This window comes from Gekko japonicus, unplaced genomic scaffold, assembly GCF_001447785.1.
Source record: "Gekko japonicus isolate JY-2015 unplaced genomic scaffold, Gekko_japonicus_V1.1 scaffold931, whole genome shotgun sequence".
NCBI classification, from domain to species: domain Eukaryota; kingdom Metazoa; phylum Chordata; class Lepidosauria; order Squamata; family Gekkonidae; genus Gekko; species Gekko japonicus.
This window is the reverse complement of record NW_015167566.1, coordinates 553,848-581,677: the sequence shown is the minus strand read 5'-3', so window position 1 is coordinate 581,677 and position 27,830 is coordinate 553,848. Positions and strand designations below refer to the sequence as shown.

At 42.6% G+C, this 27,830-nt stretch overlaps 1 protein-coding gene across 1 annotated transcript in view; it reads right to left on the bottom strand.

Annotated features, from left to right (window-relative positions):
* ATP8A2 (ATPase, aminophospholipid transporter, class I, type 8A, member 2) overlaps positions 1 to 27,830 on the bottom strand; it is a 224,812-nt gene that overhangs the window by 117,107 nt on the left and 79,875 nt on the right. The window lies entirely within an intron of this gene.

Genomic DNA, 27,830 nt, shown 5'->3' with positions numbered 1-27,830 from the left:
ATGTGTGGCATACACAATATGAATATACAGTATTAGATGAAGTAAGAATACATGGTGGGGGCAGAAATAAGCAGCCCTTCAATGTACAGCACAACTCTCCTAAAATAACAGCCAAATAATCATAATAATAACAACAACAATTATGTACCAAGCATGACAACATGTCAGTCTCCTCGTAATGTTATCTTAGCTACTTTTGAAAATCTATGGGTCCTTGTCCATTTCCACTATTATAAAATATACCTGGGTTTCTTCTCTGTCCAATAAATAAAGAAAACAACACATGCCGTTGCTTAGGATTTCAGATCTGCTGGTGGTGCGCTCGTTTGTAAACTTGTGTTATCTAAAGTTAGACCAGCGGTCACAGAAGACCACTGCTGCTCATTTGATGTGGTTTGTTGGCTATCTAGTCCGATGTTCATTTTAGATCATGATTTGCACCTCCAATCCTGTTGTTTGTTCTTACGGTGTTCTTGGACTATTTTATGATTTTAAGGTATCTTGGATTCCTTTTTGAAAAAGAAAAAGGTGAGGTATACATTACCTAATCAAACAAATGTTTGTTTAGACAAAAATTTGCTCTGAAATAATCACATCTGATGCAGATGAATACTACAAGTATAGACTTGTCTTACCAAACATTTGCACTGTTTTGATGTTTGATCAGCATCTTTTTGCTCTGCTGGCTGCTACTTCTCCTCAGTGTCCTTTTCTGTCATCTGTGCCCTCAATGTCCTTGATTTGCTTTGTCCACCTTCCCATTTAATCCTACTGGCTACACTGACCCAAATGGTTCTGTCTACCATTCCCCACAATATCATATCAGACCTAGTGCTGTTACATCATCAACAAAATCACATGGGTTGGGTTGTGACAGACAATCAGATTAAATGCCAGTGAGGGCAAGCAATGCCAGTGAGGGCAAAGAAGAAAACAGATGGCTTCAAGAAGAAGCAACAAAAGGTCACCGAAGAGCTTTGAAATATTAAAAATAGGAATGCAAGCAATGTTTTTAAAATTTGCCAGAAATGGGAGACATTCTTCATCACTCAAAAATGAACTTGGCAGGGCTTTTTTGTGACAGTACTCATTGTTATGAAGTTTCAGCACCTTTTGGGGGTCCCTCCCAAGTCCTGAGGGGGGAATAGGTGGAAATCATTGCTTGCATTATATTGATTTATTTATTTAACTCATTTATATCCTGCCTCACTCCCTAATGGGGACCCAAAGCAACTTACATCATTCTCCATTTTATCCTCAGAACAACCCTGTGAGGTAGGGTAGGCTGAGGGAGTCTGACTGGCCCAAGGTCACCCAGCAAGCTTCCATGGCATGAGTGGGGATTTAAACCCGGGTCTCCCAGATACTACTCCCACACTCTTAACCACTACACCACACTGCTGTATATATGAGTATATGTGAATGTGATGATTGAGTCAGTCATCCTCTGCATGCAGAAGATATTGCACAGTCGCGGAGCAACGGAACTGCTTGAAAGGAGCCGCTGCAGAGCCAAAGCCAAAAAAGAGAGAGAGACACCTACTGTGCAGAATCAAAGGAGAGAAGATCCGCTGGGAGATCGACAAAGAACCAGCAGGGTGCCTGATAGGAATTCACCTCCCACAATACTATGTGGTCCTAGTTAGAATTGGTAATTTGCAATGTAAACCGCTCAGAGAACCTTCGGGATTAGAGCGGTATAAGAAATCGAAAGTATAAATAAATAAATAAATAAATCTTGCATTCACTGTATTATTACGTGGCAGAAACAGCCAGAGGACAGAGTCCCAGCAAGGGTAAAGAGACCAGCTGCTCATCCTCACCCTACTCTGTGCATGAAACCCTCCAAGGACTTGTACCTTGGGGAAAGGACTGTGACCTGAGCCATGTCATATGAAACTTTTAGTGTGGCTGTCAGAGCTCTCTCAGCCTGACCCACCTCACAGGGTGTATGTTGTGGGGAGGGGAAGGGAAGGGAAAGGAAAGGAGTTTGTAAGCCGCTCTGAGACTCCTTTGGGTAGTGAAGGGCGGGCTATAAATCCAATCTCTTCTTCTTCTTCTAAGCAGGGTCAGCCCTGGTAAGTATTTGGATGGGAGACCACCAAGGAAGTCCAGGGTCTCTACGCAGAGGCAGGCAACAGCAACCCACCTCTGAACGTCTCTTGCCTTGAAAATCCTACCAAGCTGCCACAAGTCGGCTGTGACTTGATGGCACATTCCACCACATTAAACTGTTATACCTGCTTAGAGTGTCCTTTGTCGTAATCCACTGCGGGCCCTGCTCTGCAGGAGAAGAGCAGGGTAAACGGATTTTTAAATAAAATAATGCATTTTCCTTGCATAAAGGTCCCCACAAGCAGAAGCAGGAGAACAGCAGGAGAACCTACCTGCCATGGCACTGCATTAATTCCTGTGCATGCTTTTGCAGAATGCTGCTAGTAGCTGTTTACCTGCTAATCATGACTTTCTGGTTCCAGCACAATCAGATTAAATGCCATTGAGGTGGTAGCCTACTTTAGGTTAGAGGAAATTCATCCATCACGAGCAGCCTTTCTCCAACTAAAGGGACTCTTCCAGAAGGCTTCTTTAGCTGGAAGAAGGCTTCAGCTTTGCATAGTCACATGGTAGGATACAGACCATCAAGTGGACCCCAAACCCAGCAAATCAAGTCTTTCCAATGTCTGCATTACATTCATGTTGACAAAGGTAAAGGTAAAGGTTCCCTTGCTCAAAAGCCAGTCGAGTCCGACTCTAGGGTTGTGGTGCTCATCTCCATTTCAAAGCCAAAGAGCCAGCGCCGTCCAAAGACATTTCCATGGTCATGTGGCCGGCATGACTAAACACCAAGGGGCACGGAACGCTGTTACCTTCCCACCGAAGTGGTACCTATTTATCTACTTGCAATTTCTTGCTTTCGAACTGCTAGGTTGGCAGGAGCTGGAACTAGAGATGGGAGCTCACTCCATCATGCGGCACCTGGGTCTTGAACTGCTGAACTACTGACCTTCCACAGCCTGCAGTTCAGCGTCTTAACCACTTGAGCCACCGCAGCTCCTTCATGTTGACAAACCAGGGCTCAAACTTTGGAGTTTCTTTTTTTAAAGGTGATTTCACTTCTGCTTCATATTGACGCATTCCCTCATTATGGGTGGCATGATAAACAGTAATGAGAAATCTTTAGTCTTTATGAACTACCCCCTGTTGGCTGTGCCATGCAAGCTTCTTCTAGAACACTCTCAGAGAAATCAATGAAAACTATTTTGGAGTTAATAGTATGTGGTAAAATACTGTAATACCAACATGGATTTATGCAGGCTTTTATTACTCCCTGCGAACACCTGCATATTTGTCAGGCTTGACCAGAATCAATTTCATATTGCTCAGCTTCAACATGAGATTTATACTCCAGACCTTTTGATGTCCAATCCAATACAGAGCACACTGCATGTTATTTCTTCACTGGATTCAGACCCCTAACTCTGTACTGAAGCCCCCATTGGCCCCACATTGAACGGACATCCTTGACAATGGGAGATCTCTATGACTGTCTCATATGAACGAAGCCTGCAAGGAACTGGAGCGTGAAGACAAGTCTCTGTAGCTCTCATGTTTGCCAAACAGCACTAACAAATCTATGGTATTCTTCTATAAGCAACAAACAGGTGAGTGCCATCCTAGACAGACACGGTATCAGCACAGTGGAATACATGGAGTGGGGAAGTATGCTAGTGGTGGTCTATCGGGTAGACTGTAACTAGATATGGGACAAGGGAAGGGGTAACCTTGCCAACTGTGTAAGGCTTTTAACTACAGAGGCTGAAGAAGAACTTGTCCCTGTGTGAAAACCCTGATGTCTCCAAAGAAGAGGAACAATCCTTATGAGAAAAATGGCTTAAGCCAGCTTCTTCTGTTGTACAGGCACTCTGGGATCTCCAGTGGTGTTTGGGCCTTGGTTATCTATGTGTGTGTGTGTGTGTGTGTGTGAGAGAGAGAGAGAGAGAGAGAGAGAGAGAGAGAGAGAGAGAGAGAAGTGTGGCCAAGTCACAGCTGACTTATGGAGATCCCAGCTTCCAAAGCAAGTGAGAAACAGAGATGGTTTGCCATTGCCTTCCTCTGCAGAGTCTTCCTTGGTGGTCTCCCTTCCAAGTACCCACGCAGCTTAGCTTCTGAAGTCTGATGAGATCGGGCTATACCATACTGCCTTTATTTTATTTATTTATTTATAAGTTCAATTTATACGCCGCCCTCCTCGCTACGTGAGCTCAGGGCGGCTTTCATCCCTCTTACCCACCTTAACATTAGTGAAGTCAGAGTATGTTTCCAGTTTCCAATCTCAAGTATCCCAGAAGGTTATCAGCCAAAAATTACTCCAGTCCAATAATTTCTTTCCTATTTTCATAAGTTTGCTAAGGTTCAAACAGGTTGCTGGTCCAAATTTCAAAAGAAAAAGTCACATGATCTTATATTTAGGCCCCACTGAAATGACCAAATAAATGTGCAAGCTTCACAATTTTAACAGTCTTAATTTGGCCAAGCTGAGTGTACAACTGTCCTGACCTGAATAGCCCAGGCTAGCCAGATTTCACCAGGTATCAGAAGCTAACAAAGGTCAGCCCTGGTTAGTATTTGGATGGGAGACTACCAAGGAATTCCAGAGGGGAGATACAGAGGAGGAGGAAGAAGAAGAAACTGGATTTATACCCCACCCTTCACTCAGAGTCTCAGAGCAGCTTACAAACTCCGCTCCCTCCCCCTCCCCCTCCCCCTCACCACAGCAGACACCCTGTGAGGTAGGTGGGGCTGAGAGAGCTCTTTCCAGAACTGTCCTTGAGAGAACAGCTCTGACAGAACTATGTCTTGCCCAAGGTGACCCAGCAGCTGCAAATGGAGGAGTGGGGAATCAAACCCGGTTCTCCCAAATTAGACTCTGCGCACTTAACCACTACACCAAACGGGAAGGCAATGGCAAACCACCTCTGACCATCTCTTGCCTTGAAAACCCCATGGGATTGCCACAAGTCAGCTGTGTCTTGATGGCAAAACGAAAACAACAGTGTACAATTACAAGAGACAGCCTCCAATAGTCAGTGTAAGATAAGAGAGTCAACCACAGAGGGTTGCAGAATGTTTAATTATTTATGGTAACAACTGCTCTATTTTAAGGTTTATGCCGCTGATTTGTTAGTCCAACACTGCGTTTATTCAGCGACTGATTTAATTATCATTTTAATAATCTAATGTTGTTTAATAATCTAATGTTATTGGCGGTTGCTTTAATTGTCTTGTTCTGCTTTATTGCACTAACGTAAATTTGGAAGCAGCCAGAAGTCAGTTTGACTTAGCGTGCTGCATATGAATAGGTACATAAATCTTTTCAGCTATTTTACTATCCTTAGTTTAGCAATGGCTGTTGACTCTCTGGTAAACTGTTCCAAAGAACTGGACCTACCACAAAAAAAGCCTGGTGCCTTTCTACAAACCAGATCCTCAGATTTAAAACACCGAAGATGTCATCAAAGAACTTGCCACAAATAAACTGATTTTTGGACTACTTCACAGTTGCATGCGTTAATTATAAAAATTATTTACACCACCAAAAGACAAAGATCTCGGCATTAGTTTGGTGACATCATCTTATTCATTCTAAGCTTGACCTTCTGTCTTGGAGTTGTAGCTGGTTGTGTCTATAACCACAGGTGAACTATCCTTTTCCATCCTAGTAGCTAAAAGCATTGTCAAAGAAGGTAAGAGAGCTAGATGGGGGTGACATCACATTCCCATTGAGTGGGTATAGTTCTAAGAACTAAGGTGACTTAAAGATGATTCATGTTTATCTCTGATCTCCATAATACAAACCTGTTCTTACTTTTGAGCAAAGCCATTGTTACAGAGCTCTAAAATGGCCAAAATGTCTGTTAGAAACAAACCTTCATCCTCAGGAGCTGGTCTTTCTTCAGCCAAATGAATTGGGAGCCAGTGTACCAAAGAAGGTCAGACCCAGAACCAGTGTACCCCAGAAGGTCGGACCAGAACCAACGGGTTGAAATTAAATCAGAAGAGTTTTCGGCTCAACATTAGGAAGAACTTCCTGACAGTTCGAGCAGTTCTTCAGTGGAACAGGCTTCCTCGGGAAGTGGTAGGCTCTCCTTCTTTGGAGGTTTTCAAACAGAGGCTAGATGGCCATCTGACAGCAATGCGGATTCTGTGAACTTAGGCAGATCATGAGAGGGAGGGCAGGAAGGGTTGCCTCAGTGCTTAGTTCTTGTGGCCCTTTCTTACACACCCAAGGAAATGCTGATCACCACTTTGGGGTCAGGAAGCAATCCTGGAGGGTTTTTTGTCATCTTCTGGGTGTGGAACAGCGGTCACTGCGGGTGTGGAGGGGAGGTATTTGTGAATTTCCTGCATTGTGCAGGGGGTTGGACTAGATGACCCTGGAGAACCCTTCCAACTCTATGATTCTATGACCATGGAAAAGTCTGATTCCCTAGATTGAATTCCATGCCTCACCCACTGGGAAACCAGGAGACCACCTGCTAGGTCAGACATTTTGGCCATTTGTGCCACCAGTCTTATAGAGAGCAGTGGGGAGAGGGCTCAATAAAATCAGGTTGGGCCTAGATGCAGTCTGCAGGCCTCTAGATTGCCATCTCTGTTTTAAATAATTGTTTTACTAATATCTGTAAAGGATTATTATCACTTCCCATTTCAGACAGTTGCCAATTCATCTGCAATGCATGTGAATAGCAAGACACTTTTTAATCTCGGCTGCTTAACAGATGATTGCAGAGAGGGTGAGAAAAAAATCAAAATATTGTTGACATGTTTTCAGCACTGAGTCATTTGCAAGATACACTACACTGCAGACCAGTGAGATAACAATATGTGAACTTTTTTTTAATGATCAGACAAATTAAACAGCCTCCTCAGTATCTTGCTGAACAGACAATTTAGTCCCAGGACTATTTGTGAATAAATCTGGCATAAATCTTGCAGAATTGCTTGTGCAGCACTCCTACCATATGGCGAGAGTTTTATGCACAGGAGCTTATTGCGTGGGGGGAGGGAACTGATTTTTCCATGCCATCATAAAAAGGCACAAAACAAACTCCTCTCCTGACAACATGCTTTTTACTGTTTACTGAAGATTGTTCGGAGGATCACTTAGGCTGCTGAACATTTTATTTGCTGGGTTTTTATGCTTTTTCATGCTTTTTGTCTTTTTATTGGCTAGGCTTTTAATGGCTGTTAATTTTAATAATGTTTTTATGCAATACTTTTTGTGCTGTGTTATTATTGTATCATGTTTTCTATTGTAAATGGCCTCAAGTAAGTTCTTTGGAAAGGCAGAAACAGAAATAATTTTCTAAATAACAAACAGCTTGCCACATGGGGCTATCATGTGGCAATAACACTATGTCATCACGCCCTATCTAGACGCAAATTAGAGTTGACAGCTCCGGATTGGAAATACTTGGATATTCTGAGGTAGGGGCTGAAGAGAATGGAGTTTGGGGAAAGGAAGGCGCTCAGCCGGAGGGGGAGGTCACAGTGTGCCCTCTGAAGTGGCCCTTCCCTCCAGGACTACATCTTTGGGTTTGGTGACCGTACCTAAAAAGGTTACCTAGAAGCAAATCCTTCTGAATAAAATGGGACTGGTTTTCTAATAAGTCAACTTCAGCTTTAAACTAGCAAGTTGGGTCTGGTTCAAACACATATATTCATCACTTGATAAAAGCATCATGGAGTGGTAACAGGTAAACATAACATTTTCCAGAGGAACAACAAATTTAGAGTCCCAGGGCACCTTTAAGACCAACAAAGATTTATTCAAGGTATGAGCTTTCGTGTGCATGCACACTTTATCAGTTCATGTGTTTAGGCTTGACCCATACATTTTTAAAAAATCCCCGCAGGTACAAAAAAAGGTATAAGCTTCTCAGGGAGAAAAGTTCTAGACCTGCAGTACTTCCTGGTGTCCTAGTTTTATACTGACAAGGTAATTTTTTAATATGTGGGATCATTAAAAACATAATTCCTCATCTACTGTTTAAAGTGATACCATCCACTCTACTCCCTGCTTCATTCTGCTGCCTATATAAATCTAGCCTTGTAAAATATTTACCTTTTGCATTATTTTCTCAGACTCAGGGCAGCTGGCAAAGCAACAAGCATGCAGGGGACACAAAAACAGCACAACATTCTATCAACAAGGCAAAAAAACACACAAGTTAAAAGTGTGCTGCTAGAAGTGTGGTCAAATCTGTCAAAACCATTTACTCTCCACCCAATGCTCTCGAAAATAAAACTGTCAACCATGCCTTCCAAAATGCAGTCCCCTACACTCACTCTGGTAGGTAATTCTGAAGGACTGGATCCACCACAGGAAAAGCCCATAATTTTAACTGCTGCCATGTGGAAAATCCTAGGAGCGGGTACCATGAGATCTGATTCAAGAAATATTACACATAAAAGATGGTAGATTAATATGGTAGATTTGAAAATTCAGGTTGGGGAAACAGCCATATTTTTGAATACTCACGCAAACCAAGGTAATATATATATATTTTAAAATCCCACATGCAATACATTAGCACCTCAAAGAAAAAGTGTACCAAACTCCTGTCCCTGATTCACTGGCTTACTGCATGCAGGGATGGTCATGCTTTTTTAAAAAAAAATCACTGGAGAGTTTTCAAGCATATGAACACACACCTGGAGTGATGCAGTCTAGAACTCTAGCACGTCAATCAACTGCTTCACTATGCTTCTAAAAGGACTTTCAGCTTTAAGTCATCAACTTTTGAGGGCACAAGTGATGAAATGTCTTTTGCCATCCTAGCTACAGAACGTTTCGTGCTAAAAAGCTTCACCTTGTCCCTTAGACATGCCCTATCCCAAAACAAAAAATAAATGAAAACATAAATTTGACTTTTTAGAGGATTTTAAAAGTGCAAAGTTTGCAGAACCATGAGGTGGAAAAACACTTTCATATTTCATATATCAAAGCAAGAGAATGGAAAGAACAGAAGAGGTGGCTTTAAAAACTGCTGGCTCCATATTCCAAGTGTGTACTTTACGAAGGATTGCAATTGCTTTGAACAGCGTACAAAGCAACTCTGGTGAAAATCAATCCCCACCCCCCATTTTTATTTAGGAAAGTATGTTAATAAAAGGCACTATGTAGTGTTGTTTGAAACTTCAATGGAACCAAAACCTAAGCAATAAAGATGTGATTTTAAGGTCTTTTTCTGGCACTGAGCTTCATTACCATCTTTGGGTAATGCTGGCCCTGCATTTTTTGCTTTTGAACTTTTAATGTAAAATGATTGCAGTCCAAAAACGATTTCTAAGCACCCGAGATAGCCTTTCTTTTCTCCCTTGGACACAAAGTATAACAAAGCAGGGGATGGATGGTCTCTATAGCAGCAACTCTATGTGGAACTGGAGCAGAATCAAAGCTGAAAATGAGCTGAGGGAAAGATGGTCTGGAAACAAAAACAGCAAAACAACAATCAAAATGGAACATTTTTTAAAAAAATAACTTTTGAAAGAGCCACAGCAGCTCAGGATAACTAAAGCCAATCAACCACAACAGCTGATTAGTTAACAAAAAGCCTGGCAAGGAAAAGGGGCTGCTCCCGCTAAGCTGTGAGCAAAAATTCTAATTTGTGAGTTACTGGCATTAAAGTTGTGAGCGAGCAATTTGGCTACTGCACTGCTCTGGAGCCATCCTTCCTGAGCTAAGACAAAAATGTGTGAGCTGGAGGCTAAAAAACTGTGAGCTAGCTCACACTAACTCAGCTTAGAGGAAACACTGGCTGTAACTATACTTCTAAATGTCAAGCAGGATAATGCTAGATGTGCTTCACAGGCCTCTGTACCACTGGTACCATCACTGAAAAGACCCTGCTGGTGTGGCCACCCACTGAACCTCTTGACATGATAGGGCCTTTAGGGTAGGACTCTAATCAGGGAGAATCAGGTTTGATTCCCGACTCCTCCATATGCAGCTGTTGGTGTGACTTTGGGTCAGCTGCAAGTTCTTTCAGAGCTGTTCTCCCACGAGCAATTCTTGAAAGAGCTCTCTCAGCCCCACCTACCTCACAGGGTGTCAGTTGCGGGGAGGGAAAGGGAAAGGAAACTGTAAGCTGCTCTGAGTCTCCAAGTGAAGGGTGAGGTATAAATCCAATCCTTCTTCTAGATAGCTTTGGCATGTCCGTAAACTTGTATGTAAGATTTACGCATGTCATGTGTCAATTTACACATGCATTACTTCCTGCATGGTTGTTGCCTCCTTTGCAGGGATTTTACAAATGAAGTGGATCTCTGCCTCTGATTGGCAGAAGGACATGGCAGAAGAAGTCTTGCCGAGGCACAGCCAGCCCTAAAAGACTGCTACTGAATGCTGTCCATTAACAGGTCTCTATAAATCAAACCCCATTGTTCTGTAGAGCGGTGTTTTCCCACAGCAATAATGAAGTCTGATCCTCAAATTCATATGAAGTATGCATAAAGCCAATACAGTGTTTCTAATTTTTTTAAAGGGAAAGATTGCCCCACTCCAAAGATTAATTGCTGTTCTAGAGTTTTTTTGCAATTGTTGAAAGAAGGCTGTAAGATCTGAGTGTTGTCAAGAATGGGCTCCACACATCTGAAGAAGTGTGCGTGCACATGAAAGCTTATACCCTGAATAAAACTCTGTTGGTCTTAAAAGGGCCATTGGACTCAGACTTTGTTGGGCTCCATGCCAGTTTGAGTTCTGCAATAATTGGGGGGTGACTAACAGACCTCTTGACGTTTGGATTTTGAGTGATTATGCTATTGTTTTAAACGGTTTATAACTTTAAAATCTGTAAGCCACTTTGAATCCGATGGTCCAGGAGAAACGTGGCATATAAATATTCTAACTAAATAATATAAAAATGTCAATTTCGGGTGCTGACATTTGAATGCATCCTCACATAATGACACCCAGGAAGGAGAAAAACGAGCTTCCCGTGGCGTAGCAAATAAGTGCCATTTCTCACCATGGGAGCACACACTGCAAGTAATAGCCACTCTGATGCTATATTTGTCATCTCCCCCCACCCAGTAATTATGTGGTTGGCCCCTTCCAGTCCACTGGTTCTGTTCCCACTGGTGACACAAACCTATTGTTCCAGGAATGTAGCTAGGAAGACACTTGAAACAGGCAGAGTCTTGTCAGGTTGATTTGGTCCGCTGCCAGACCTTGTAGGTTTACAATCCTCTTACCCATTTGCTTGCACAAGGAAATCTCCCTTCTAAAATCCACAGGATTTTTCTTCGGTTACAAAGCACGCCACTGAGCAGCTAATCTTTTGACAAAGTGTGATTTGTTTAAAAGGGAGAGTTCAGAAAAGCTATGCAAGGAAACAAATATTTTCCCCGCTGCAGAAAAAGCTAAGACCTGCTTTTAAAGCCTAAATCTATAAGCCTTGCTCCCAAAAGCAAACAAAAAATTTGAAAGCCTCACATGGATGTTGGCAACCATAGTCATCTATATATCTAACAATGAAGTGTGGCCCCTATCTGTGGATATCTAAATCCATGAATTGGGGCCTCGTTTGCACTAAGATTCTTCAGCAAACCTGGGTGACCCCCCCCCCAGTTTGCAGAAAAAATCTGAAATCTTTTTTTTTAAAATGCACTGGAGGGTTTAAATCTCCCCTTCAGCATGGTGCAGCCCAGGACCTGCAGCAGGCCCAGCGATGGCAGAGGGGAAGAAGCCTGGGAGACACAATGGGCCCTGGGGTGGCAAAGCTACCCAGAAGCCACAGCGGGCCCAGCAACAGTGAAGCAGCCTGGGAACCATGGAAGGTCTGCCCTGCCAGACAACCTGGGAGCCATGACACACCCGGTGGCAGGTGCAGGGGAGGTTGGGAGCCGCAACAGGCCCAATGAGAAAGTGGGGGGATAGAACCCCCCCCCCAATGAAAGTCTCACAGGCCCACACTGTATCATATAATTCTAAACTGGCATTTCAGAGACATCTATAAGCAAACCAAGCTGACATCCAGTCCTACAGACAGGGCTATGTAAGCACCATACTAAAATCATTCTATGCCCATTAAAAGTTATAAAAACTGACCAGGTTGCATAATTTCTTTTCTTCTGCATTTTTTGCTATTTAGCACAGTTTATCCTTATCTTCTTACAGCACAGCAGTTAACTATGTACAGCACTTAAACTTTATATGCAGCCATCAGAAATCTTATCCAAGCCCTTATTTTGATTTTGACATTCCCCCTGTGCTTTCAAGGATGTTCTTAAAACTGTAAGGACTAGAAACTTGGTTTATGGAAAAGTGGAGACTTTCACAAAGCTGACATCTGGGTCTGCATTCTGTATTTTCCCACATTTCCAGGGAATAAAACAGCCCTGCCTACCAATATAAGGAGCAGTAACAGCATACGGTGCTGTTTATATTCTCTCTTTGTACAGCGTAATGCTGCAGCTTTGCATATCATTAACCCACATCTAGCGATGCCAGTAATCATTATTGGCATGTCCATGTAGGTATGTGAAGTTACATAAGAGAATCCATGCTGGATCAGGTAAATGTCCCATCCAGTCCAACACTCTATGTCACACAGTGGCCCAAAACCAGGTGCCATCAGGAGGTCCACTAGCGGGGGCAGAACTCCAGAAGCCCTCACACTACTACCCCCCCAAGGACTAAGAATACAGAGCATAACTGCCCCAGACATAGTGTTCTATCCAGGGTTTTTTTAAAGAGGTGCTGGAACTATCAAGAGGGAAATGAAGTTTATAATCTGCTGAATACTGAAAACTCATAAACTTTTAAAACATTTTAAAAAGAATTTTGTTGAAGAGGTTCCAGAACTCTGTTCTGGCACATCCCCTCAGAAAAAAAGCCCCGGCTATATGTTGTGGCTAATGGCCACTGGTGGACCTCTGCTCCATATGTTTATCCAATCCCCTCTTGAAGGTGTCTGCCGCCACCACTTCCTGCAGCAGTGAATTCTACGTGTTAATTACTCTTTGGGTGAAGAAGTACTTCCTTTTATCTGTTCTCAGCCTACCGCACATTAATTTCACTGAGTGCCCACGAGTTGTTGTATTGTGAGAAAGGGAGAAAAGGACTCTATCCCATGCATCATTTTGTAAAACTCTATCACGTCACTCCTCAATTGTTGCTTCTCCAAGCTGAAGAACCCTAGTGATAGACTGCATATTTGTCAGGAGATCCACAAGTTCACATTGGAGTTATTTCACAACTCATAAATGTATGCCATCTGGGCCTAGTGATTTGTCAGTTTTTAATCTGTCCATCAGTTGTAGGACCTCCTCTCTTGTCACCTCAATCCAACTCAGGTATTTCAACACCTTTGCTGAAATTGGTAGTTTTGGAGTGGGCAAGGATTTCCCATCTTCCACAGTGAAGACAGAGCTACTAATGTGTTTGAAGAATTTTTTATTGTTGGTCTTTATGTTTTTTGCAATATGTTCTGAATCCTCATAGTCCCCTTTTGCCTGTCTGATCACTGACTTGCATTTTATTTCCCAAAGCTTGTGCTCACTTTTATTTACCTTACTCAGACTAGCCTTCCACAGCTGATAGGAATCCTTCGTACCTTTTCTTGCTTCCATAACTTTGTTAGTTAACCATGCAGGCCTTTTAAAATACCTATTCATACCTTTCCAGTGTACATTTTATCTGAGCTTCCAGGACTGTAGTTTTAAATAGTCTCCAAGCTTCCCAAAGGGATTTGACCTTCCTTACCTTTCAGTTTCTTCTTCATAAGGCCCCTCATTTGAAAGACGTTACCCCTTCTAAAGTTAACTGTGGTTCTGTTGGTCTTTTGGGGCAACTCCCTATTTACATAAATACTAAACTTCATAGCATTATGGCCACTGTTTCCAACTGGTGCTATCATGTTTACAACTCTCACTGGGTCTTGGGCATTACTTACGACCAAATCCAGGATTGCCTCTGTGACCTTCTGCAACATGGCACAGTCACTGAGAATATCTAGAAACCCAATCTCTTTCTCCTGACTTGAACACATATTGACCCAATCAATCTGTGGGGAGTTAAAATCACCTATTATTGACGTAATTTCATCTAGCTGCTTTCCTTAATTCTTTTGCTGTTTTTTAATTTGGCTTATGAAGGGAGCTTTGACTCTCAAAAGCTTATATCCAGAAAATCTTGCTGGTCTCTCAGGTGCTACTAGACTCGAATCTAGCTGTTCTACTGCAGACCAACACGGCTATCCTCTGAAAATATCTTACAATTAAAACAGTTCGTCAGTACACATCATCTTGTCCTATGATCAATTGTTCTGACTGTACTGATCAATTGTACAATTGTACACAAGGACAGGCAAAAGAAAAGCATGCAAATCCAACAGGTCAATTAACAAAACATTTATTGTTTTTAAAAGTATAATGTCAAACTATTCTGGAGGCAAACTATGTAAATTACTAACAGGAATGTGCTTTCTGCAAGAGAATATGTGTGCGTTTTCTCTAACAAGCAGTTTTGACAGAATCCCCGTAAAATCTCCTTTGGCAGTATCCTCTGACTGCCTTCTGCTAACTGCCTCCTCTGACTTTCTTCCACTGAGTCTTTGTTCCACAAAGAAAGACTTCCTCCAATGGATAATGAGTTTTGTTCTGCTGGAGAAAAGTTTTCCTTTGTTGGATGAACTCTTTCCCTGTCTGAAGAACACTTCATGGAAGGGAATCAGAGGACCCAGCCCTTTGCTTGCTGTGTCTTAGAAAGATGACCTGAAGATTCTCACTGTTTTGCTGGTACCACATGGACCAAATGTTCTGAGGACCTAAGAACAGCCCTCCTGGAACAGAGCAAGGTACATTTAACCCAGCATCAGCCATATAGATGCTCTCAACAAATCTTAAGGAGGACACAAAGATAACTGCCTGCCCCTGTTGAAGGTACCTGGCACCCATTATTCAGAGTTATTCTAGCCTTGTGCATACCTTCTTACTGTGTGTTTGACCAATGTGTGCAACTGGTAGGAGCGTGCTGGCCCACCCCAACATCCACACGAAGCTGCCGTATATTGAATCAGATCCTCAGTCCATCAAGGTCAGTACTGCCTACTCAGACTGGAAGCAGCTTTCCAGGGTCTCGGTCAAGGGTCTTCCATATCACCTATTGCCTGGTCCTTTTTAACTGCAAGTGAACCTGGGACCTTGTGCAGAGGCTCTTCTGGTGAGCCACAGCCCCTCCCCGGGGTCACTGACTTGTGACGGCATGGAGGTGGGGTCCCATAGGGTCAAACCAACTGTGTGCATAGCTGGAAGGTACATACAGGGCTAGAGTCTCTGGTTTCCACCAGATGCAGGATTCTGTTTAAACATTCTGATCTCATGCTTTCAGACCTCAGTCCTCTATTATAATGAAATACGTAGCAATACCTTTTAATCATAATTTTTCACTTCCTTTGAATATTACTGCTTCGTGATGCCATACATTCAAACTCGATGCCTAAAACCAGTTTTCTGGCCTTCCTCCTCTTGCATAAACTTAATCTTCCTGGAAATTCTTCACCTCTATTGACAATGGCTCCATCTGCTCTGTAGAACAACACATATCCTCAGTTTTATCTTTGACTCTCCTCTCTCCCTTTGGTCCAGCATATTCCATCTGTCACCACATCCTGTTGCTTCTCCTTTCAGGATCAGACGTATCTTACTTTGCTAAATTACCAGCAGTTTGGAGTGGTCCACACCAATGTTCCCTCTAAGCTGTGGATTCTTGTGAGCAAAAACTCTACTTTGTGAGCGACTAGCATTAAAGTTGTGAGCGAGTGATTTGTCTACTGCATAAATTAGTTTGCTCTGGAGCCCTCCTTCATGAGCGAAGACAAAAATGCGTGAGCCGGAGGCTAAAGAACTGTGAGCTAGCTCATCCTAACTCAGCTTAGAGGGAACGCTGGTCCACACCCACTCTGAGTGCTTTTGTCTGCTCTTCTGAACAGTTTCCCCATCTGTGCTCTGCAATGTGATATCAGACGCCTTTTCCTGGGAAACTGCATCTTCTGGCACCTCTGTATCTACTCCCCATCCCCACAGCCTTTTGGTTTCTTTTAGCTTTGGGGAATGTATCTCTCTCTGCTCGCTGAACCATGCATTTGATCAAGGGGACTCTTGTTAGCCTTTTAAAGTGCCGCAAGACTGTCAGCAGTAGAGGGTATGCTCGGTACCCATACTATCCTGGGTTCATTTCCTGGCATCTCAAGGGAAAAGGATCCCAGGTGCAGCAGGCTTTGGAAAGACTTCTGCATAACACTGTTGCTGGAATGAACAATACTGGTCTGGCCAGACAGTGCTCCAATTCTGTATAAGGCAGCTTCATATATTGTTTTTTAAAAAAGAAAATCCTGCACAGTTCTTCTGTCCCTGTGAAGACTTGGACAGTCAATGCCCCCACATACCCAGGACTGAAATTATACCTACCCTCTCAAACAACAGTTATTTACTTTCAGCAACAGCTTCATTTGTAACGCATTGTACATTGGTAGGTATGCACACCGGGAAATCTTTAATTCCAAATTCCAATGATCTCTATTCACCTTTGTTTCTCCAATTAATCAGTTCACAGGCATTTTATTATAAAGTAGTGGCATAATCTGGTCCATGGGGTCGCAAAGAGTCGGACTCAACTGTGCGACTGAACAACCAACAAGGGTTACCATATTTTGAAAAGCAAAAAAGTGGACATCTTTCCCAACTAACTGCTTCAAACAAGTGATCACTATGACAAATCTTATTTTAAATACCCCTACTATTTAGATACCCCTACTAATTGCTACTAACTACAAATATTCCTAACCTTCCAACCCCAAAAGAGGACATTTTCATCAGGTTTTTTTAAAAAAAGAGCCCAAAAGAGGACAGACACCAAAAAAAGAGGTATCTATATAAAGTAGGAGCTGCGGTGGCTCAAGTGGTTAAGACGCTAAACTGCAGGCTGTGGAAGGTCAGTAGTTCAGCAGTTCGAGACCCGGGTGCCGCATGATGGAGTGAGCTCCCGTCTCTAGTTCCAGCTCCTGCCAACCTAGCAGTTCGAAAGCAAGAAATTGCAAGTAGATAAATAAGTACCACTTCAGTGGGAAGGTAACATTGTTCCATGCGCCTTGGTGTTTAGTCATGCCGACCACATGACCACGGAAATGTCTTCAGACAGCGCTGGCTCTTCGGCTTTGAAACGGAGATGAGCACCGCAACCCTAGAGTCAGATTCGACTGGCTTTCGAGCAAGGGAGCCTTTACCGTTTACCTTTATATAAAGTAACCCAAAGTTATTCTGCCTTCCTCACCCAGTGTGTGTGGATAACCTTTCTCTGGTTAATTTTATATGAGTGACAAAAACCGATCAGGGTCATTTTTGTTGCTCATTGAGATGGATGACCATTCCCACCTCCGGCAAATGACTGTAATGACCTAGCCGTAGAACACTGGACCCTGTAAATTCTAGCAACAAATCTGCCACACAAACAATAGAGGAAGTACTAGCTGTTTGTCCTTTCTGTTAGAGAAACCGTCTAGAAAAAGTGACAGGTTGTTGAGTAATATTTTCCATTACAAACTGACAGCCAGTTAAGAGACTCGTGAAGCAGAACAACCATGGCAAGAGTTAGCAAAGAACACAACATTGTTTGCCCTGTGGCGGGGAACAGCCATCGTGACACAAAGCCACTGTTAAAACACCCTTTGGGGAGTTAGTCTTTCAACAGAACTATTCAGGACCAGCTTAGCAACTTTTGCAAGATAATAAGGAAATAAAGATCACCTGACCGCAGTAACTTAACTATAGTTTGAGTAAGCAGAAGTGGAATATCTAAGAGCAGGGCTTCTACCAATGGCCTTTCTGGCTGTTCGGACTACAGGAGAGGGTGAAAAAGACTATTGGACACCCACACACATAAATCACTGGAAACTATGCTGTTGTTATGTTATAGCAATTCTTTACCTCTTAGACTGTCTTAAATGCACGAGGAAAGCCAATAGTGAATGACTGTTACAGCACAACCATGGTGCAATATCCAATGAAGTGTGGATGCAGACTGAGTCAGTTTATGAGAAAGTGGCTGGTGTGTCTATGTCATGGCCCTTAGCATCAAGGGCACTACTGGGGATGGGATAGTGCAGCTGGATTTTGGCACCTAGGCTTCCAATTGTCTATTCCTGCTTTATGTACTCATGTGGCCAGGCTCCCATGATGCTCTCTGAATCTTGACAGACACTGCTCTGAATTTTAGCCCCTTGATTGATGGACACTGGTTGTAAGCAAACGTTCTGCATTAAAGAGTTATACAGGAAACTGAAGGGGTGGGGGAAGAATTCATAAGATCATGGCCCAAGAAATAATTACTCGGATACTTGTCAAAATCCAAGGCATCATAAGGTTATTCTTTTTCCATTAATCCCTGTATCAAATAGCCTGTAAGAAAAAAACAAACCTGTATCAAGTTGTCCTGCATTCCAATGTTTCATAAGCTCAACCCATAAGCCGTATTTCATGTTATTTTGTTTCCTTCCAGAAACAGTACAGCAGCCAACACATTTGTTTTGGAAGTGCAAAGTGGTCTCCTCAATACATGCTAACACTTTCAGAGAAGGGGTGGTCTCCATTATAGAAAGCATTACACATACTGGCCACAATTCAAAGGGCCTTGCAGAGCTCTCCTGCTGATCAGGTGGTCCTACACTGTCAGTATGTGCAATGTCAATTTTCCTGAAAATGGATGAATGGGGGAATGGAGGGCCTGGAATTAGTCCCCATCCCACCCACATCCACTGTCAGCAATGATAATGCTGACTGCCTATGTGGTTGTGCACCATGGAGAAGCATATTCCTTCCTTCCTTCCTTCCTCCCTTCCTTCCTTCCCTCCCTCCTTCCTTCCTTCCTAGATTTATACTCTGCTTTACAGCCCAATGGGGATTCAAAGCAGCTTAAAACATTGTCCTCCCCTTCTCCATTTTATCCTTATAACAGCAACCTGTGACGTATGGGACACAAGGCAGAGAGAAAGAGTGGCAGAACGAGGATTCAAAGCTGGATCTCCCAGAACTCAGCCTGACACTCGACGCACTACAGCACATGGGGTCTCTGACATCACACACACATCTACAGATATAAGGACAGCCCAGGACTTACTAGTGCCCAAGGTACAAAATTCAAATGCTGCCCTCACCTTGGAGATATCCTGAATAATTGACCATTTGTTTTCTTTGAAGGGTGTCCCAAAATCTGCCGCTTAAACCCTGAATTCTCTTCTCCAAGTTCTGGGTGCAGCCATTGGGCAAAGTCCAAAAAGAGAATGTGTTCATGCATCAAAATCAATGTTGCTTGATTATGACAATTTGCTTTTTAAACCCATTTCCGACTATAGATTAACTCAAACCCCACACTGCCAATGGATTGTTTGTTTGTTTGACAAGATTTTTACTCTGCCTGTCTGCCGTCATAGGTCTACCAAGGCAGCTAGCAAATTAAAACATACAAATTTAAAATCTATCAGTGTATAGGCAATGACTTCGGACAAGATGGCTCCAACCTTGGTTTGAAGTACAGAACATAAGGTGTTACAAAAGATTCCTAGAGCAAGAATTTCATCTCAACTATTGTCCTTCTCATCTGTCACACAAATACTCACCCCTCCTGTCTATAATTCTGTCTGAATTAATGTCCCTGACTGTGCTAGTCTTTCTCTAAACCTAGCAGTATATTGTATTATATATCACAGCTTTTTAAAGGCGAATTATTCTGGCATCAATTTTTTAAAAATTCTCACGATTCAACAAATGGACTAAATATATTGATAATTTCTGTTAATTCTAGAATTGAGCAGGCATGAAATGAAAAAAACCAACCCTGTTTCGTCACCCCTGGATTTAGACTTTCAATTTCCATGCTGACCTGTGGCAACAGACAGAGCAGTGGTCACCACGCAGTATTAAAATCTGAGGTAGATTTTTGATCATTTTTATTAACTCCGTATAAGTTTTTAAACAGTTAAGATTCGAGTCCAGGAGCACCTCAGACACCAGCAAGAGTTTCAGGGTATCAGCTTTTGAGAGTCATAAGAACATAAGAGATGCCAATGTTGGATCAGGCCAAAGGCCGATCCAGTCCAACACTCTGTATCACACAGTGGCCAGAAATACCAGTGCCATCAGGAGGTCCACCAGTGGGGCCAGGACACTAGAAGCCCTCCCACTGTTGACCCCCCCACCACCACCAAGAAGACAGAGCTTCACTTGCCCCAGAGCCCCTATCTATAGCTTGTGGCTAATAGCCACTGATGGACCTCTGCTCCATATGCTTATCTAATTCCCTTTTGAAGCCGTCCATGCTTGTAGCCGCCGCCACTTCCTGTGGCAGTGAACTCCATGTGTTAATCACTCTTTGGGTGAAGAAGTACTTCCTTTTATCCGTTCTAACCCGACCGCTCAGCAGTTTCATGGAGTGCCCACGAGTTCTTGTATTGTGAGAAAGGGAGAACAGTACTTCTTTCTCTACCTGCTCTTTCCCATGCATAATCTTATAAACCTCAATCATGTCACCCTTCAGTCGTCGTTTCTCAAAGCTCCTTTCACCAGGTATGAGTAGACTGTACAAGATTTTACTCTAGTTGTGTCTGATGAAGGAAAGCTTATAGACCGAAAGTCTTGTTGGGTCTCTAAGGTACTACTGGACTCTAATAGTTCTATCACAGACCAACACAGCTACCCTGTGAAACTATAAGTATTGTATATTATTTTTAAGCATAAGTTATTAAGGATTTTAGCTATTTAAGTTATGAATACAGTTTCAGGAGGGTAGCCATGTTGGTCTGCAGTAGAAGAGCCAGATTCAAGTCCAGCAGCACCTGAGGGACCAACAAGATTTGGGGGGGTATAAGCTTCTGAGAGTCAAGCTTCCTTTGACAGGTACAAGTAGAAAACTTGTATCTGAGGAAAAGAGCTTTGACTCTTAAGTTATTAATGGTGCTCTCTCTTTCAGTGCCCTCACTCACAAAACTGCCACGCACCCCAACATTAAATGAAAGAAGACCCAACGTTTGCAGAACATCCCTCCCTACTAGACTGGGAGCAATTTCAACCGGCCACAGGCTAGGTACCCAGAGAACTAGCCATTTCCAAGCCTGCGCCAATGTGGGTTAGCGGGCACCATGTTACATTCTGGCCAGCCACTCTCTCACAACTTAACACTGTCAAGAGAATAAGAATGGTATAATCTCTTGATACCATGCTGAGCTCTTTGGAGGACAAACAGGATACAAATGGGATAAATAATTACATTTACTACATGTGTGCTCCGCTTTTTGTCCAAAATGCTCAGGATAGTATACTTGGGTTATTCCCTTTTACCTCTACTACAAACCTATAGGGTAAGTTAGGCAGACCAGGAAGTACATAGAAGTACGTAGAAGTACCAAATGAGGACAGGATGAAGTAAGGAAAGGGGGGAGAGGGGTTCAGCAGATTTTCTTCTGATTGGAGCATATGGCTCGGCAGCATATTTTTTGTCACAACAGGCAAGAGTTTGATGGTGAGGAGAGGACACTTTTTCACAGCACTGGGCACTTGCTGGGCACACAGTGTCTCAGCCTGCTTTCCACCATGACCATAGCAGAATTTTAACATGCCACCTTTGCTATCAGTACTGCAATTTGGGGGGGAAATTCCACATCTCACTATATGTCCCCCAAGCAGTAGAGCTCATACCAATCCTACTGATAGACTGAGTTGTGGTAATGGAGTGTGCAACATTTATTCAATGGCTTTATTAATTTCTCCTTCTAAAGGGCTCTTACACGGGGCTCCTCTCACTTTATCCTTGCAATGTAGGTTAGCTGCCTGAGACATACACTGAAATTCTAAACAGTTCTACTCTACCAAGCCCAGAGACTTCAATGGATTTAGGTATTCCCCATTACTATGTGTGGGTGTGAAAATTGAACAGTGAAGAAAGCCGACAGGAAGAAAGTTGATTCATTTAAAATATGGTGCTGGAGGAGAGTTTTATGGATATTGTGTCCGCCAGAAAGACAGATAGGTGGGTTCTAGATCAAATCAAGCCTGAACTCTCCCTAGAAGCCAAAATGGCTAAGCCAAGCCTACCGAGCTTTGGTCACGTTATGACAAGACAAACGTCAATGGAAAAGACAATAATGCCAGGAAAAATTGAAGGCAGCAGGAAAAGAGGAAGATCCAACATTAGATGGACTGACTCAATCAGGAAAGCCATGGCCCTCAGTTTGAAAGATCTGAGCAAGGCTGTTAAGAACATGACATTTTGGGCGTCATTAATTCATAGTGTCACCATAAGTCAGAAGCGTCTTTACAACACTTAATACACACACACAACTCTGCTGAGCACTGCACTGATAGTTACCAGTCCCATATCACTCAGTGAGCTTCATACGCTCTTACCTCTAAATTATCAAGAAGTATGCATTCCACAAATGTAATACCCATAACTATAGCTCCAAATATTTATTAGTTATTTGGACTCACCAAGGGGCTTCTTACCTTAATGATCACTGCAGATCCACTATCGTAAGTCATGATTTAGCTTGCAACACTAATCCACCCGGCACCATCCAACTTTCAACCAGCATGGATGTATAGCATTGCTTTATCCATTTTGCTGTTCCCTGGACATATCTGTGCTTGAGATCTGTTTTTACTCTCAGCATCTCTTGGGCCAGTAAACCTTTTAAATCAATAATTGAAACAGCCAAGACAGGTTTTATTTTTGCTTGGTAAAACAAAGAGGACATACTCTGCAGAAATCCAGTGTAAGGAATCAACATTTCTTCAAATTAAACTTTTGGGCCTGTCTCTCTCTCTCTCTAAACCCAACCTACCTCACTTATTATAGAAGATCAAATGGTAGAAGGGAGAATGATGTTGTAAGCTGCTTTGACTCCTCAAATAAAACAAATACTTTTAAAACTAAAAGACGTTTTGTGGGACTTTAAGTAAATATTGTTCCATAAAATCTTATGGGGTAGAACAATCTGTATGCAGATCAAATGAAGAGGATTCTAATCCACCAACATTTATACTACAATAAATCTGTTTCTTTAAAGAGGCAGATGCCTCTTTGCAGTTAAAAATAATAATAATTTGATGAAGTGCTTACTCCTGAAGCATGGTTTCCAGAGAGCATCTCCTTCTTGTTTTACCAAAGAAAAGCAAAACCTGTCTTGGCTGTTTTCAATGCTGTAATAAATCTCTTAATATTTAAAAATCATTCCGCAAACTGGGTAAAACAGAATTGTTCAGGAGGGCATTTCTATAAAGGGAATAAGTCCATAGTATAACAGAATGGAGGATGCTTTTATAAAGGAAAATGATAGCAGTCTTTCCTTCTGTTTACTGTATGTATACACTTTGTCTTGGGGATGTGGAATGGTATGATATAGCCTGATATTGCCAGATCCTGGAAGCTACTTAGGGTTGGTCCTTGAATGGGAGACCACCAAGGAAGACTCTGCAAAGGAAGGCAACGGCAACCCACCTCTGTTTCTCACTTGCTTTGAAAGCCCTTTGCTGGGGTAACTGTAAATCAGTTGTAACTTGACACATTTTGGTGTAGCAGTTATGAGCGCAGACTCTAATCTGGGAGAACCAAGTTTGATTCCCCACTCCTCCACATGCAACTGCTGGTGTGACCTTGGGTCAGACATAAATTCTGTCAGAGCTGTTCTCTCAAGGGCAGTTCTCGAAAGAGCTCTCTCAGCCCCACCTACCTCACAGGGTGTCTGTTGTGGGGAGGGGAAGGGAAAGGAGATTGTAAACCACTGTACTGAGTACTGAAAGGCAGGATATAAATCCAATCTCCTCCTCCTCCTCCTTATTTGATACATAATTGCATTCTCCTTCCTTTTTTTGCATTATTTGTGACAAATTTTGTCTGATACTTTTAATTTTTTTGCAGTGTTTCTAATGTTTGTGATTCTGGTCCTATTGCATTGCTGGATGTCTCAGGCTATTTGATTGCACTGTTTTCCACTGTGTTACCTGCCCTGAGTCTCAGCAAGTTATAAAAAGGTAAATAATACAATAAAGAACTACAAAACTGCTCTTTGTTAATTGTGTTGGAACAGATTAACAGGGCTATCATTATGGAAGGCAGGGATGCCTCCTAGTATAGCCACCACAGCCATGATAAAAGAATGCCATGGACCAGAACTTTGGGATCCTTCAGCATCCACCATCTTACTTCTACTGCCTTCCATTTGCCTCTCCAATGCAAAGTCCTCCTAAAGCCTGCACAGGGCATCTTTTGAGTTATCCCTCTCTCCTCTCTGTTGCTGATATGTTCAGGAAAAGAGAGAGAGAGAGAGAGAGAGAGAGATCTAACCATATGACTGAGACTCAAACCGCAGACACTATGAAGTCCATACACGCAGAGCCAAACTACACATTACGAACATTTCAGAGGGGAATTTATTGCTGCAAGGACCTGATCCCTTGTTCCCCTCCTGTGCCTTTTCAAGAAGGGGGGGGGAACAAGGTTGTTTGGTGTCACCACAATGCAGCAGCAAATTTTAAATAGCTAAATTTTTCTCTAAAATGGCACTAACAGCCAAGGGCTGAACTCACAGGTGCCATGACATGCAGTGTGGCCCTAAGTTCAAGCCAATAAGGCTATTTCACATGTACATATGAAGTTGCTATCGAGGTCAGTATTGTCAGCTTAGACTGGCAGAAACTCTCCAGGGTCTCAGGCAGAGGTTTTTCATATCACAGACACAGAGAAATAACACATACATACATACATACATACATACATACATACATAATTCTTCTAACCCACCCAAGAAGGTTGGGACCATGACATGAGATCTGCAAAGCACTTTGTACACTGAATGGAGACACAACAATTATTGTTACATGCTGCTAAACCAGTGAGGGGTCTTCTGATCCCATAAACTGGCATGTAGCAGAGTGGAATAAGTGAAATCCAGAAAAGTGGTAGAAAAGCAACAGCTGTTCAACATGTAAGACAAAATTGGAAAGTAAAATTCGGTATACAGTTTTAAGGATGGGACAAAATAGGCAACGCCCACCCCCCAGCATTTGTGTGGGAGTACACCTATTCAAGGAGTTTTGTAGAATTAAAAACTGGATAGGGTGCTATATACTTGGACATATTTTTCTCCCATCTGGGAAGCGGAGGGTGCGGACTATTTTCAGACAGATTTTTTTTAGAAAGCCCCTACATAATAGGTAACCATCATAAAATGTAGCTTCACTAAACAAAGTAATTCTCAGTAATACACAGACATTAGGAACCAACCCATTGGAAACTTAACCAAGAAGAAGCATGTGTAAAAAAGCAAGAGTGTGATGCTCCAGCACAGTTCCCTGGATGTAGAGTCCATACCTTCGAGAGCCCCTTTCTGTCCCTCCCCGCTTCCATGCTCAGGGCACCACTTCATATGCATAATCTAATACTTGGGCAGTCTTTGTGTATGCTTAAAGACCATTCACCCTGCATTTAATCTTCCTTGCACCACTATATAAAATATTTTGCATCACTGTATGACATTGTTGACCTCTTTTAATGGATGCTATTATATCAAAGGCATTCACAACCCTGCTGACCAAAGCCTTCCTGTTTATTAGGGTTATTAAGGTCTTCAACCAAATGCAGAAACATCCTTTGTTAGCAACACTGTCCTAATTGAATTTTTTTTTTTTACAACTTGCTATCCATTGCAAGTTTTATTCTGTTGCAGGGTTTGTATTCCAAATTGTAAATTAACATATTTATCACCAAATGCAGCAGCAAGGTGGAAGGAGAGAGATAACCGGAGGGAAATGGCTCTGATTCTAGCCTGTCTAAAAAGACCATCTGTCTTTGCTGGAGCCACTTTCAGTGCTCCGTGGGCTCCCTTCCATATTGCACCTATGCTACGAAACATGTACCTGTGTCTGAGCTGTCATACATTAGGACTAAGTCCATGCAGATCTGAATCTGAGCCAGATTTGCCAATGTATCTGCAGAACAAAACCAGGGCTCATCCCTGAAACATGCCCTGGAGGGTGTATTCACCACTGAGTAATACCAACTTCCACACATCTGGGAAGATGGGCATGGATTTACATGGCAAAACATCTAGGCAACCTTCATCCTCAGCATTTCTTTAAAAACTAAGCACTAAACATGTGTCAGTTTCTAAGGAAAACTGTACAAAGCTTATCTGGGACTTCCCAACCAATACCATGAAAAATAAGGGAATAGAACCCCCAACCAAACACAGTAACCAAAACAGTTGATACGAGTAACTTCTTTTTAATCAGCTGTGCTCAATATACAGAATACAGTGGTCCAATTAAAATCTATCAATCAGTTAAAAGGGGCCAAATGGAACCAATACTGGAAGTAACCATACTCAACTCATATAGTCTTGGCCAGCCTTAAAGACTCAAAGCCATCCAGTAAAAACTTCCAACCCCATTTTGAGCCCTGCCTTCACCAAAGAAGCTTATGCAACATATACCTTTCAGTTCATCACATTCATGAAAAGTCATCTGTGTGTTCTTCACCTAAAGAAATTAATTCCTTAAGTGAACTAAGACTACAAGGATTTGGGCAGTCTGCAGCATTTTAGAACTGGTGCTTCCAAAACTTGGATATATTTTGGCATTTTTTTAATACTTGCTTTTGCTTGTCTGATCTTGGGAACAGGCCTTTTCCACATCACACAGTGGCAAGGGACTGAGAGACTTCCGGGAGAGTTTGGCATTTACCCACTGCATAAACATAATATATCACACCGCCCATTTAAGAGCCGGACATCAGGATGAATATCTCTCTATGCCTCCTTTTCTCCCACTGCTTCTCATTATTGGAACAGCCAACCAGTACCGTCTGCTATTAGCTCCCATAATTGTCTTGCTGAGAGAGTCAGTGTACAGTCTCTGGTAACTGATCTCTCGCTATTGTGCCCCACCTGTTACCGACTCTCACACTATTCTTCTGCAAATAAGAGCCTATTATCCATCACCTGCCATTGACCTCACCCTTATTGTGTTAGCTGCTCTGATCAGGGCAAGCACGCTGGGTTCTTACCTGGCAATGCTTGTCAATCAACTGATGTTACCCTATTACTGCTCTTGCTCAAGAGGGCAAGGCGTCATCACAGGTCAGAGACAACTGGGAAGAGGGGGGGAAATCCTTTCCAGCAATAAGAGGAACAAGAAGAACAGAAATCAGCCTGGTGTGGACACCTACAAGATTCTGTCTTCCTCAAGGTTACTAATCAAACATCCACAGATTAGGGTGAAATCTCATTTTCCCCACTTTAAAAATCTGTACTAGGTGGGGAGTTCAGCAACTGGAAACCCCTGGGCCAAATCTGGCCCCTTAGCTATACTGCTAGTTTCCAGCTCAGAGACAAAAGATAACATGGAGGAAGTAATTCTTAGACAAGCTAGCAAGACTCTTGGATAACTCTGGGGAGTTGGGCCTCCACACATCACTCAGATCAAGGAGAAGTTGCCACGACTCAGTCAGAGAGCATCTGCTTAGCAAGCGGAAGGTCTCAGCTTCGATCCCCGGCAACTCCAGGTAAATGAATTAGGTAGTAGGTGACGTGAAAGATCTCTACCTGAGACCCCGGAGAGCCACTGCCACTCTGACTAGACTGTACTGACTTTGATGGACCAGGGTCTGATGCAGAATCAGGCAATTTCATGCATCCTCCCAAAGCAGCCCTCCACTCAAATGAGGGTGTGTGTGTCTGAAACATACAGAAAGATAAACCCAGAGAATCCACTTCCAGGGG